This window comes from Athene noctua, chromosome 4 (genome assembly GCF_965140245.1).
Source record: "Athene noctua chromosome 4, bAthNoc1.hap1.1, whole genome shotgun sequence".
Taxonomy (NCBI): Eukaryota; Metazoa; Chordata; class Aves; order Strigiformes; family Strigidae; genus Athene; species Athene noctua.
Window position 1 is genome coordinate 64,965,660 of NC_134040.1, and position 14,924 is coordinate 64,980,583.

General features: G+C 40.9%; 1 protein-coding gene across 1 annotated transcript in view; it reads left to right on the plus strand.

The window, feature by feature from the left end:
• The first annotated feature begins 6,934 nt into the window (after positions 1 to 6,934).
• Positions 6,935 to 14,924, plus strand: part of GPRIN3 (GPRIN family member 3) — a 63,949-nt gene continuing 55,959 nt past the window's right edge. Inside the window, exon 1 of the mRNA XM_074905578.1 lies at positions 6,935 to 7,185. The gene's annotated coding sequence lies outside the window, so the exon portion shown is untranslated. The remainder of the gene's footprint in view (positions 7,186 to 14,924) is intronic.

Consider the following 14,924-nt stretch of genomic DNA (forward strand, 5'->3'; position numbering starts at 1 on the left):
ACCAAGCAGAGATCGTTAATTTGTGATTGCATTGGCTGTAACAAGCGACAGCTTGTTAAGATAGAGAGACAGTTTATGGACAAGCTGAATTGTGAACCAAGATCATCATGCTGATTTTTTCTAGTTTACACTGTTCACTTAATTTGCACTAGATGTGCTGACATACAAGAACAAAGAAAATAAAGAAATGCATGCTAGGCAGGAGGACAGTGACTAGCTGTCTACTGTGAGCAGTTGCGATGTTTGAAGACTCCCAAGTTTACTGCACACAGCCCTGCCTTTGGGTCAAAACCATATTTCCATTTGTACTTACAGCTTCTAATTTAAAATGGAGTCATGTGTTTTTCTGTATGGTCTACTGCTGTCTGGTTGTATAGAGCTGCATCTGCTGTAGCTTTTTTCCTTAAGCCACAGATAATGATGGTGTGAGTACTGCTAAGGGCTGTCATTCCAGGCACTGACTGTTTTAAATCTTGTATAGGGAGATTTTGTACAAAATGAGTCATTTAAGCGATCAACTTCTTTGTGCTCTGCAGCCACCAAAGTCCCTGCTCTTTGATCTCCTTTCTTAAGGTGACTAAAAAACCAGGAAGATGTCTGCACCAGGGCTTCCAGCAAAATTGCATTAGCCTTAGCAACAGCAGAGAGGTTTTCAGGGAAAAGCGTATGTGTTTGCAAAGTTTAACAATGTCACCCTCCTGTTGTGTATGCCCCTGCTTTCTGTGCACTATCCCCAGTAATTCTGAGAAGCGAGGAACAGCGCAACTTTGCTCGCATGTTTTGTTTTGCATCCATAATTGCCTAGGTTTCGTGTACGAAGTCAGTCTATGGCTTTGGAGAGCTCAGCCTGCCACCTCTCGGGGTTATTAAAGGGACTCAGGGATTTAAAAACAACACTTCTGTCAGGAAGCTTTGCACCTGTTACTGCCGTAAGTAACAGCTCACATCACCTGGGCAGGCCAGTATATACTGCAGCAGCCATGTCATGGGCTGATTCAGCCCATGTCAGGCTCTGGTGAGTGAACAGATGGTTTTCAAGCCTCATTTGCCCCTACTTGCTAGTATTCCACCATGCACAGCTCAAACAGATTGTATGGCCAGGGCTCAGTGGTTTTATTTGGAAAGGAGCTAAGCAGAGTGACAAAGCACTATGTTCCCCGCTCTGCCACCACACTGAGGACAGTGGGTGTCAAGAGAGCTCTATACCTGGCAGGGTTAAGTCATTAATGCTCTTTACCTGGCAGGGTTAAGTCATTAATGTATGTAAATGCAGCAGTGGAAAGGAAAACAAGATGGACAGATGCATGATGCTTTGGCATAACTTTGACTAGAAAGGAGAGAAAGTAATGCTGAAGTCTGCTGGAAGGGTTGCTCACCAGCAAAGCAGCTGGGACATAGGGAGTGTCTATTTTGTGTATTGCCTCATTCTTGCCTTGTCTTTAGCAGTACCATAATAAAACAGATGAATAATCAAAACTGTGTCCCAATGCACATTTATAGTTTAAATCCTATGCTAATCCTAGCAGTGCAGTCTATTGTACCTGAGAGGAAAGGGGAAAAAAAAACCCAGCCCTGGCTCCAAGCTAAACAAGTCTCTCCTCTGGAAAGGTAATTAACAGCTGGTCTCCATGGAGCCTTTATCACAAAATCAATAGTAGTCAGTTCTGATTTGCCTTGTTCTTCTTTACTTTGTGCTGCTTTCACTGTTTATAAAAATGTTTGTGGGTCTGGCTGTTGGACTCTCATTGGAAAAATGAGGCTAAGAAGGTTGTGTCAACTGAGGTGCATGAAATCAGGTAACTTTTGCTTTGTATAGAGATTTTGGCAAATCTTCATTTCAGGATTTTACCCTACATTCACTTTCTTGAGCTTCCTATTGCAAGTTGCCAATTTTATCTTCCTTGTGCCGTGACAAAAATGATATAAAAATAATGACCTTGCATTGGTTTTAACCTCAATAATACAACTAAAGACTTTTTTTTTTTTAAGACTACTGTGACAGCAGCTGCCTTAAACACAAGAAGATTTAGAGATAAAACCAGTGGCAAAGTGGAAGATGGAGAGGTTTCTATAGCTGTGCACAAACTAGGCTCCCTCTAGGAGGGATCATCTGGAAAGCCTTTAGAAACCTGGAGTGGATTCAAAGGATCACAAATAATGAGACCTAGTAATTGCAAAGCTAAATTTACACATTTTATCAAAAAGGGAAGGAGCAGATGGACATTTATTGAAATTAGGATATTCTTGCAAAAGAGAAACTGTATAGGAAAGTTAACAGATTCTTTGTCAAATGGGTGTTTAAACCAGATCAGATGGTCTTCTAGAAGTCTTATCATGGATAATACAAAAACTGTTGGGCCTGATGTGGAAATCGCTGGGTACATTTCTGTGGCAAGTGTTATGAAGGAGGTTAGACTAGATGCACACAGTGTTTTCTCCTGGACTTAATCACAGGAGCATTTTAATCTTCTAGCTGCCTGGTACAGTCATCATGGCTTGTAGCTCTCTTTTCACAGTCTTCTGAGAAAATAGGACTATTTCTCAGAGAGTTTGCACTAAGTCCACAGAGGGCTCAGAAATTAAGTCTGACTTCCCATGCCTTTCTAGATCAGCTAACCTCTTGTACCTTTCTCTCTACCCTTTGCTTGGATTTTCCAATTCTCATTTACCCTGACCTTCAGGGCTGTATAAGAAGGGACTTGAAAGTGGAGTATGTTCCCTTATCTGTTGGCTGCATCCCAAGGGAGCAGAGCTGCCTGGGAACACAGACTTTATGGGGTACCAGGGTGTTAAATATTTATTATGTAATGTGCGACCTACACACTATAAAGTCCTTCTTTCCTTCCTGTCCTCCTTTTCACCTTTTTTTCACCCCTAATAAACATGCTAGGCTAGAAACAGGAAAAGAAGAACTCAAAGCAAGCCCTGCTGCTCTTACCATTGTTGGCAGGGAACAAAATGTTGTCAATAACAAAGCAGAAACCTATGAGGAGACTTTTTCTCTCTTATGCAGTGTACAGAGCTCTGGATTTTTTTCCTATGGATTCTGTATTGGTTTTTCCCCTTACTGTTTGTAACAAAATGGGGAAATGAGATTAAAAATTCAATACTGAATGCAAACAGACCATTTAGGTTATACTTTGTTCAGTAGTGCTTCATGTTTACTTTACCGATATAACCTTTCCAGACATTGGCCACTTCTGGTATGATAAATAAATATTATCTTTAAAATAGAAGCCTTACATCACTGCATACGTAATAGATCTGAAAACATGGACATTTAATAATCACCATAAATAACAAATAGCCATTTATAGGTACTGAGCTGCCTGTTAAGCCAGGAGCTTTTATATGCACAGGAAGATGAAGAGTGAGATGAAGAGTGAGAATGTGTTGATCCAAAGCCACATCTGTAAAAGCACCGTCTCCATGTATTGTTAGGAAATGGATGTTCTGTAAAGGAAATTCAGATTTTTCTTTGAAGTTGAGATACTTCTTGATCTTCTTTCTGCTCCCAAAATAAATAAAACCTAGTTTTAGAAACAATAGAGAAAGGAAATGCACCTATACCTGTATTTTTGTTTTGTTGCTATAAATAATAGCTAATCCAAAGCGGGCATGCATAAGGATTTCTGGGTCAGGGTCTGACCTGCCATCATACTTGATGAGAGCTTTGGAACAGAAGATGGGACTGAGACTTGCTGGGACAAATGAGCAGTCTCCTTTATCACCTACCCTGGATTCCAGGGGGTTTCACCACAGCACCGTCAGTGGGAATTTTTAATGCTAAGAAATAAAAATTATCAAGAAATTATACCCTGTCTCTCCTAAAGTCAATAAAAAGATATTTAGGGAATTCAGTGCAGCCAACTTCTCACAATACAAAAATGAATTGAGATCACCAGGTTTCTCTTTCATCTCTGTAAATCATGGAGATTTTCTTATAAGTTCATCTCCAAGCACAGAATTCTGCAAAACCTGAAAGCTGTTCTATAATCTTGAATGACTTCTTTAGCTGATAATACTATCCAAGCTCTTGTTACATCATTACAGGCACAATGCTGGAACAGTCACAACACTGTTTTGTAGTGCAAATAACTTTGGCTAAGCAAGTGACCTCTAAAGGTGCCGAGTGTATAGCTAATCTTTTTAATTTGCTGTCCAAACTAGCAAATGACCATTGAGATGAAAGAATATCAGCAAGAAATGGTAGCCTAAAAAAACCCCCCAAAACAAACCAAAAACCAAAACACAAAAAAAAACCACAACCAAAACCCACAAAAAAACCCCACCCCCAAAAAAACGAGCATAGTGATCTGCAGATCTCACATACAGAGAAATATTTCTCTATATTTACTCTTACTTGCTATGATAGGGTAGCTACTCCCTAAACATTAACTGTAGGAAGAAACAAAATGAATTTTTATGTCACAGAAAGGATGTCTTATTTTCCTCCCTACTGAAATGATTCTCCATACTCTTTCTCTAGTGCAAAACTCACGTATGCTCTGTTTTATGCCAGACTCTAAGAAGCAAGTGCTCTTTTGGAAGAGACAGCCTTTTTATTCTTTCAATCTGGGATACTATGCAGAAAGAGATTTGGGATTTTCAGTGTATAACTACTGGATGATCTATTAATGAAACATTTCTGTGGTCGAAACCTGGACCACAACTAGCTTTGCTGCCTAGGCCTGAATCTATTCAGATGTGAAGTTTGTGCTTTGATCAATTCAATGCCTAGTTTTGGATGCTATGGCCTTAACCACCAGTCACAAGATGAGGTTGAAGGTAGAAAAGAACAGCATATTACTGTCGTTATTTTTCTAGTAACAACTCAGTTATAAAAGAAAATGGATGGAACAGCAGCTAAGAAAGGCAAAACACGTTTTTATCTATTGACTCCCTCTCATGATTTTCCAAGGATACGTTTAAAAGCAAGTTGCTTCTTGTGTGAAGGGGCTGGTGCAGAGAAAATCTTGGGTTGCTCAAGTTGTAAACATGACTCGTGTCTCAGGAGACTTTGTATTGCATGTTACAGCTTTGTCATATCATACAGCCCAAATATTTCTGTGCTGTTAATGATTCTGTGTATTTGTCTCAGAGCTGCTGTAACTGTAGCTTTAATGGGGCACGTACTATTTGTTCCTCAGTCAGGAAGCAAATTCACGCTGAAGTCCATGCAATGTTGCCCTGAATAGGACCAAGGTAGTAAATTCATTAGAGTCTGACTAAAATAGCATTCAAATTAATGGGCACTCTTTACTCTTGACTTCCACGGGCATGCAGTTATGTGGTGCAAAGATGCCTGTAGTGCGAGACACGTCCTCAGCTACTGTGGCCTAAGTCATGGCAGCTAACTAAAGTCAATGGGGCTGTGCAGCTTGTACAATAAGTTCTTCTCTCTGTGGAGATACAGAAATAAAATGCCTTGTACATAGAGAGAGCCTGTAAAGACAGACAGGAAAATAATTGGAACTGTGGGAAGACAGTAAATAATTTCATCAACATTTTACTGGGAAATAGAAAAGAATACCTCCAGCTGATTATTTTCAAGCAATTGCATAATGGCCTGTGGAAAGATGGGATGTTTCTCCTTGGAGTCCTGTGGTAGTGCTAACTATTACATCTACTACATACACTACAAATATTACAGGAAATATTTGAGAGAGTTGTTCACAATTTACTAACTTCAAGTTTTTCTATAAGCTCTAAGATATTTCTCCCTCTACCTGTAGCTAACATCTTTCCAAAATTCAAATACTGATAACTAAGTAACTGTTTGACATACTATCATTCCCACTAGGGAAAAGCCAAGTCACTTTGAATGAAAACTGTACCTGCTAAGTAATAATGTTCAGAAGAAAGCCCAGCCCATGTCTCACTCAAGGCAATATTTATTTGGGGTATTCATGTTGGCCATTCATGATAGCCTAACACACTGACCCCAACCCAACTGGGGGCTGCATGCTCGTGGGACCCTTACCCAGGTAAAACATCTTTGTAGACAGTGCACTTCTAGTTTTTGGAATAACACTAAAAAACCCTATATGGTTTTCTGGGAACCTGCAGGGCTTTCTAAGGCTGGTTAAGACCTCATCCCAGTGACTATGAGGCAGCATGTGCACAACCTTTCACAGTGATGAGCAGGCAGTTTGCAATCACAGAACCTGACCTAGGATGGAGGTGGCTGTCACATATCTGTGAGGGAATGGAGTGTTCTGTGCTTTTAATCACAGAACTGAGTCTGTGGGGAAAAAGACATCTTCTAACATGGCCAAATTAATTATTTATTCAGTGGGATAGGTTCCTGAATGCCAGTGAAATGAAAAAGAGGGCATAAATAAAGTAGTCTAACACCTGTCTTACAGCTCTTAGCATTAGCAAACCAGTGTAACTTGGGGTCAGAGCAGATTGCAGCAGGGACAGACACAAGTACAGCAATGACTTCCACTCTTGCCCGTGAAACTACGCAGGTGCAGCTTGGTTCTGATCCCAGTTGCTGGCATGCTAGTCTAAATACACCACATATGAATTTCTTTAGCTTTCCAACTGTCACATGTGAGTGCCATCCAACAGTGAGGCATTGGCAGAGGAAACTGAGGCAGATGGCTTCTCAGAACCCTCCTCATCCAAAGGGCTTCAAGTCCTTGTGTTTCTCTGGAAATCTGTCAGCATTTCCATTCCCCAGCAGGGAATAAAGAGGAGCATGACATCTACCACCTTATTCTCCTATGGCTGCATCCCATGACAACTAAAGTCCAAGGGCAAAGCCCTTTATCCCATACAAAAGGGAAATGTGTGCCGAGGCCTCCTGCATCACCAGCGTGTCTTGTTTCCACCTCACACCTTCCCACTCGTTTTCCTCCAGCCTTTCCACTGCTTTTCCAGCTTTGTACAAACACTTCAAAACCTGTCTCAGCTTCATACACCAAGTGCACAGCAATGCCAGGATTGGCCGGGGTTATCAGCAGGAAGCCTCAAATCCTGCACCAGATGGCTGGGAGAGTCTAGCAGCTCCTAACAGTGGGGGAGGCAGAGGAGTGACAGCCTGACATGGTTATAAGGAAATATTTTTTTTGCTCTACAGCACACTTGTCTCACCATTTGCAGAGTTGCTAAGCCATACGGTATGCTGTCAGAAGAAACAAGCTCTGGAGAAGGAAGCGGGGAGCACCGCTACAGAAGGTGGGCTGGCTTCCTGAAGGAAATTTTTACTTCTTTTCTTACCATTGCCTTCTTTGTTTTAATGCTAGCTTTTGTGGAAGCAAGGGGTTCATGAAGGAACATTACTGGTTCTTCCTATATATATTTCTGAGATAAAAAGAGTGCCAGAATTAAGTGACTGAGAATGAACTCTGGGTGTTTGGTTTTTTGGGTTTTGTTTTTTATTATGGGCTACTTTGGAGTTGGGGCATGGTTCTGAGTGCTGAGAAAGGGGCTTGTTGAGGACAGTAATTTTTTCACCTGCCATTACAAAAGCTGCCAAAGGGTGTAACTGCTTATACACTCTTTTTCTTCAGCCTTTAAAGACTTTAAACTGCTCATTCCCTTCCTCATTTTGATGAGACAAACTGTACCTTATCCATGTGGCTTGAACCTGACCTCAAAAAAATGAAAGCAGACTATGATATTCTGGAGTAACTTGCTCCCCACACCACAAAGCCACTGTAAAATGTCAGCCCTTTGTGAAATTGGGCTGCAGAAACATAGGACAGATGTGTGCACACTGCATAATGTATAGAAAAATGAGCTAGAGGAGATCCTTGCAGGCAACTAGTTAGCTGTAGAAACTCACTGTGCTTCTGGTTACACAGTGCCAAGCAGAGTGTGTGACTTGGCACTGTGTCAGCTGAGCTGCTTGAATTGTTTGTTCAGCACAACCTGGCTATCATCTCCCTTCCCACTCTACTGCAACAATGCAGCATGGATGTACCTTTGGAGGTTGCTTCTAACTCCAAACATTTAAAGTCACATCAGACAAAGAGGAGGGGAAGAGAAGTAGAATTTGCCTACTTCTGCAGATGATCTGGCTGCACTTGGCTGAGGTTATGTCTTGCTCTGCCTGCTGCTAGACTTCCCGAGCCCTGGCCAGTCTCTGTGTTTGACCAGAAAGATGAAGAACATTGGGAATGTCAAAGCTTCACTTCACAAGGCTGCTGGCAGAGACTGTGCAACAAAGAAATGGTCTCCCACTAGATTCATAAGCAAATACTGCCATAAAATGAAAGTTTTTCTTTCCTGCAGCAGAGCCTATCAATCTGACAATGCATGTATCCAGATTTAATTTATGCTTCCAAGTAAACTGGCATTTAGAGAAATTTGCATGTTGGGTTTTTTTTTTATTGGTTGTGCAACCCTGATGTGGACCAAGCATAGATTCAGCAGCAATTCAAATAAACAGGCTCTCTGCCCAAGCCAAATTCTCCAAAGTGATTGAGATCTCCATAATTCAAACTGATATGCTAGGAGAACTGGAGAAGCTCAAGATGTACAGTGCCATGGCAATAACATTAGAGGCACCAAGCTGAAAAGGTAAACAAAATGATGAAACACTTTGGGATGAACATTAATCAAAACCTCAGGGAACCTAGGGCGGGTTCAGAGCAGGATCCATGCTCTGCATGTTAGACCCCTTCTGCCAACCTTGGCGCTGCTCCCGTATAGCCATATTGTGGTATTACAGATCATCTGACAAGAGACGGATGTCATACAAGCACAGCCAGGAAGAAAACTCTTCCCTCCCCAAAAGACCATGCAATTCATGATTTTCCTTTAAAGCTTGCCACTACATTCCCGTCTCCAGCATGTAAGTGCTTTATTTAATGTTGAGCCTTACCTGTTTGGGATTGATTTTTCAGCATTTCAGACACCTCTTCTACCAGGATTTCTCAGACTGCAAAACATAACTATGCTAAGATGCTATTCCTTTAGGGAATGTCTTCCGTCCTTGACTCAATACAGCAAGCATCCTGGGAGGCTCAGCATGCTGGATAAGCAAGCTTACTCTTGGCCTGAAAAAGATGTACTTCTCCCTGGTAGAGTGGACAGGAGAAACCGAAGACCTGGAGATTCCCAGAAAATGTAGAAGCAGGCGCCCAAACCTCCACCTATCCACTCTCCCAGAGATGAAAGAAGTCTCATTGGGATCAAGACCCCTGTTCCATTTTCTTTCTATTCTCTAAACGTGTTGTTCAAAAACTCTGTAATCCTTTTGGGCAGGCTGTGGTTCCTCTACATATCTAACAATGAGAAAGGATATACTTTCTTTTTCTTCACCTTTCCATGTTTCTGCCAGACAACCAGAGAACCTAAACAGTGCCATTTGATAGACTTTGCAAACACAGAACAGGTGGAGCGAATAGTACACATTCAAACTGTAAGCTGGGATAGGTTTACATTTGCATTCACCGCTGAAAATTCCACAGTTGTCCCTAGGCCATTCATGCAGAGAAGGAAAAGAAAAAAAAAAAAAAAGTCAAATACAGTATTTTCTAGGAACCACTTATCCACATTTAGGCATTTAGGTGTTGGAATGGGCTGCCCAGGGAGGTGGTGGAGTCCCCATCCCTGGAGGTGTTTAAGAGTCGAGTCAACATAGTGCTTAGGGATATGGTGTAGTTGGGAACTGTCAGTGTTAGGTTAATGGTTGGACCGGATGATCTTCAAGGTCTTTTCCAACCTAGACGATTCTGTGATTCTGTGATTTATTTTAAGAACAGTCTTTAAAAATGGAAACACTTAAAGAACATGAAATACAGGATATGGGGAGCTAATACTTATTTGACATTGAATGTGTAATTATTGTTATTTTTCTCTAGGTATTTATTACATGTTTGAAAGAACTTGTTTGCTTCCCCTTAAGTCATTGTAAAAACAAACAAGAAAAATTGTTACTACTTTTGCAGTAACAAGTACAAATAAAAACATCTCATCCCATTTTAGTTAGCTAAATGAAGTTTGTGGTTAATAACTTTTCTGACTTCGGACCTTAGGATGATAGTGCTGGTAGGAGGAAGGAAAAGATATAGTAGATGACTGCTGATTAAATTATTTTAACACTTGTGGCAGGGAAAAGAGCTTATCCTGTAATAAGTGTACATAAAATATGCTGAGAAGGAAAAAATACAACTCTGAATGAGCTTGTTCCCACTTGCATTAGGGGTTGTGGCTGTGGAACACCAAGGTGAAATCAGGACCTTTGCAAATGGTCCAGCTGTGTCCTGTTTTGAAGACACAGGTGGAGGCATAGGGTCCTCCAGACTTGCTTGGGCATCACGGTGAGCTGATCTGTGGGCAAAGGGATCTCTCTGGGCATAATGTAAAACCAGCATGAGCTGGGCAACAACAGGACATCTTCTAGTTTTTATCAAGTCCCTGAGAGCAAGCACAACAGATTCTGGGAAACTCAGGTCAGTTCTGGGGAGGAGGAACTATAGCACTGACACTTCTTATTCCCTTCTCCAGCCCACCACCTTTTCCTCACGGTTGACTTTCTTGGGCTGTCTTATATCAGGGTTCCTTTCTCTAACTGGGGTCACTATGGACTTAAGCCTAACTTTTTCTGAAGTGTGAAGAACTGATTACTGGTATCAGTTTGTATCATACCAAAACCGGAAAAAAAAATCCCTTTTCTGCTGAGAGATAAACAAATGAAAATGTGCTCACTTTTCCTGCACATTCTCTTTCAAAAAACTTGGTCTCTTTTTGGGTGGAGTGGTTATATTTGCTGGAACAAGCAAAGGGTAAGAATAAACATTTTCAAACAAAAAATTAGTGTATCAGGTCTTCACTGACCTTTCTTGATTGGAGCCAGAGGTTGGTGTATCTTAAGTGCTAAGGAGAAGAGAGATAGTAAAAGAGCAGTGAGGGAAAACTGCAGCATTTACAAACTGCCACATTTGTGTAGATAGTCTCAAGCACTATGGGTATCTACATCCTTGTTTCATCTGCACTTCAGGATGGACAAGGTTATTCTGTAACACACATCCAAGATGAGGAGAGAAGAACTGAGCTACAGTCATGGATTTCACTGCCACAAGCAACAAGAACAAGCTGGTTTTAAATTCTATTCCTTGGCATTCTCATGGTGGAAGCTGTTATTGTGCTTTTTGGCCCCCTGCCCATCAAAACTAAACATGCAATTAATGTTAAAGGGAAAATGGGAGCAAACCAAGACCTTTTTCTCTGTGAACTTTTAGGACTGAAAGGTTTTTCTTCTTCTGTTCTAACAGTCCCTGCTGCAAAGCCAGAATAATAACAGGCAGCTGGTGTGGAGCCAAAGTTATATACCCGACAAGGCTGTTATCAAACTAATATGCCCCTGTTTGTACCCCTTATTATGCCTAGGGATGGGAGGGAGGATGGCAACTGGCATGTAAAGGCTGGAGTCCCTCTTGCAGAGATTGCATGTGTGATGTATATATTTAGCATCTATTGTCTTACATTGATCTTCATCATCATATTTTAACATATTGCTTGTCAGTGCCAGGCTTATGGAGTTACTGCAGATGAATGCTACCAAGTGATCTATTTTCACATTAAAGTATATGAAAAAGGGACACTGCCTGCTAACTTTCTGAAAAAAAAAAAAAAAAAAAAAAAAAAAAAGAGCCAACGAGATTAAATCTGACTAGAAACATTCCACAGTTTCCTTTTAAAATTGCAATCAGACACATCATGGCCTCAAATTGAGCCAGGGAAGGTTTAGACTAGATATTAGGAAGCATTTCTTTCCAGAAGGGGTTGTTAGGCGTTGGAATGGGCTGCCCAGGGAGGTGGTGGAGTCCCCATCCCTGGAGGTGTTTAAGAGTCAGGTTGACTAGCGCTGAGGGATATGGTGTAGTTGGGAACTGTTAGTGCTAGGTTAACGGTTGGACTGGATGATCTTCAAGGTCTTTTCCAACCTAGACGATTCTGTGATCATTATATTTCATTTGCCCACAGTGATGAAGGACATCACAAAACACCTTTGCCTTCCTTGGGCTAAAGGAGTTGAAATACAACAGAAACAACACATAAAATCACCGATTTCATTCCTTTCCCCAATGCCCCTGAAAAACCACCTGTTGAAAATACATCTGGCCAAAGTCTGAGTGTCTATATCTGCACCAAAAGCTGCAGGCTTTGAGGGATGGGTGTCCTCACCTCCCCGCCTGGTTGGTCATGTAGGCTCTGCTTGCTGCAGAGGGTGCACTCAGACCATGCCTGAGCCTGCCTTCTGCTGATCTGCAGCACAGTGAAGCTGGCCTAAAGATTGCCCCTGGCCTGGAACTGCCCTACCAGTCCATCTCCCTTGGTTATACTGGGTCAATTGTTTTTGTGCAGCCCACCTGTAAACTGGGTAGCAACTGTCACAGGATTAGCTGGGAGAGGGCAGGAGGGTGGATGAGCTAAAAAAGACTGTAAATGATCAGAACAAAGATCCAGGTGCCCCATGATTTGCATAATCAGTTTTTCTGAGGTCCTCTCCACCCATGTTTTCTACCTAGAAAAAGCAATCATGGACCAACAGCCTGGTTAAGGCATAATTTTACTCATATGGTTAAACTGTTGTGTCTGGCTGTGAGACAATTTTTTTTTAAACTACTTTGGCTGCAATTAATTAAGCCTAATTCTGAAGAAACTATCAATCTTAAATCACATTTTAAAATGCCACAACTACATGTAAAGTCTTAACTCAGTTTAACTTCTTTCAGCTGGTTTCTATTTGTACAGCTATGGCATCAAGGATCATGCAACTACAGCCTAGAAATCAGTTTGAGTAATAATAATAATAATTATTATTATTGTTATTATTATTATTATTTAGGCCTTTTCTCAAGGTTCTCTTGTAAAGTAATTATGCAAAAGGCAAATTGCCAAACAACAATCTGTTTCTGAAAACAGGTAGGCAAGCCTCAGCAGTGATATGGTGCTAACTGCATGGGTAAAGCATGTAGATACTTTTTTGTTTTCTGAATCAATGTTCATGTGATCTTTGCTAAAGTTTTCCTACAGGAAGTAGTAGAAGTAGTCAAAAAAAGCATGTTATTTTCTTTTCTACTTTCATCTTTGAGTACTGAAATAACAATCATCTTTGTAGCCAATTGTTTTTAGCACAAAAACTTTCACAAACGTCTTTCTGTCACCAAAATTCACAATTTCAAAAACAAATAGTATTAACATGCAATACTTTCAAATTTTGACTAATCCTAGAAAGCATAAAAAAATTCTCATTTTCATGAATGAATAAAGCTCTGCTCAAAGGTACGGAAAATTTGTGGTTTCCATTAAAAATTGTTGTGAAGATTTGAGGATTAAGAAATCCCATAAGCACAGGGAAAAGGGAAATTGCAGCATGTTGTCTGCAGTTACAACTCTGAATGCCATCAGGCTGACATTGGAAACAGTAAAAGTATTCTCAGGTTAGAAACCCATTTCAATTTTCTCTTCTAATGCTGTCCTTGACAGTGTAAGTGCATGAAATCATGACAGATTAGGCACTTAAAGCAGGTTTTTTAAATGTCTAGGAGATAGGAATGCCTGGTTCCATCCACTTTAATAGACACTGGGAATCCCTAAGGCAGCTTTTACACTTTTGCATTAGGCTTTTCTCCAGCTCTCCAAACAAATACAGTGTGCAGCTGCCATTGCATGGGAAGATGAAGGAAATGGCAAACACAGAGCGTCAGCACTGGTCAAAAGTTAAGGTGATCTTAAAGCCCTCAGATGCCTTGGTGGCAGTAACCAAGGAAAGGGCCAAAGTTGGATGCTTGATGAAGGCAGCGAAGACTTGGCACAAACTGCAGGTATACAATAGGGAAGACAAGCTTTGATAGGTAGAGACACCCTGAGATCGTCAGCCTGTAAAGGATAGCAAAGGACCTGATCCTGGAGAGGCACACCATGGACAAGAAGCATATGGGTCATGCCTGGTGTCAGTATATCTAGAGGCTGAAAAAAGTTCACTGAGTCTTCAAGCAGCAGCTGGGGCTTAAGCAAGAGCTGCATTCCTTTAACCAAGGAAGGCAAAGAGAGGCAGCTTTGATCTTGGGTAAACCAGTGGTGGTGTTTACATCACTCTTGAACCAAGCAGACTCTGTCCAGCTGTCCAGGCTGTACCTCTGCTGCCAGTAGCGGCTCATCTACCACATTTCTGCATGACAGAACCATCTACCTTCTCTGCCAGTGGGAGTGTCTGGCTGTTAAAAATTATGCTTCTCAAAGCATACCCAAAGGAATTTATCCATGGGTATTAAAAAGTCACTGCATTGCAAAATGTTCTGCGCTTCTACCACAAATTATATTTTGTAAGTAATTATAGGTCAGAGTATTGTGTTATTTTTTTGCTGATGCTTTATGAAGACTTTTACAATTTGAAACTCATAAAGTACCATATTTTTGCACTTCATGCAGTTAACTTGTAAGTCAAATCATGAGGACCACATACATTTTGTCATGTTAGGAACAGAAACAGAATGTTAATGCTAATGACTGAAAAATGGAAGCTAGCACCCCTTTTGCAAAATGACAGTTCAGTTTATACAAATGAAATATGAAGAAGGCAACAAATTTTGAGTAACATTTAAGAGTTAAGCAAGACAAAGAGGTGTGTTGTTTGCACAAAAAGCTTAATGAAATTGCTGTTTCCTTCCTCTGCACAGCAAGCAGATGTAACACTAAGCAATTAATGTGATATCTTTGGATTACTCCCAAACTATATTTGACTTTGTTACACACCCACAGAGGAATGACTGCTGCTCTTCCACTGATACCAGGAGTGTGCAGTCAGATCCTATGCTCATCATGTGAATCATAGGCAGGGCCTTTTAGGATCTTGAATTGCTAGTATTTTCTGAAGCTATAATCTTCTCTCAGTTTCTCACACATTATCTGCCTCACGGTTTAACCCACTCACAGTTCTCTCTTGGCTGGAAAGAAGTGTC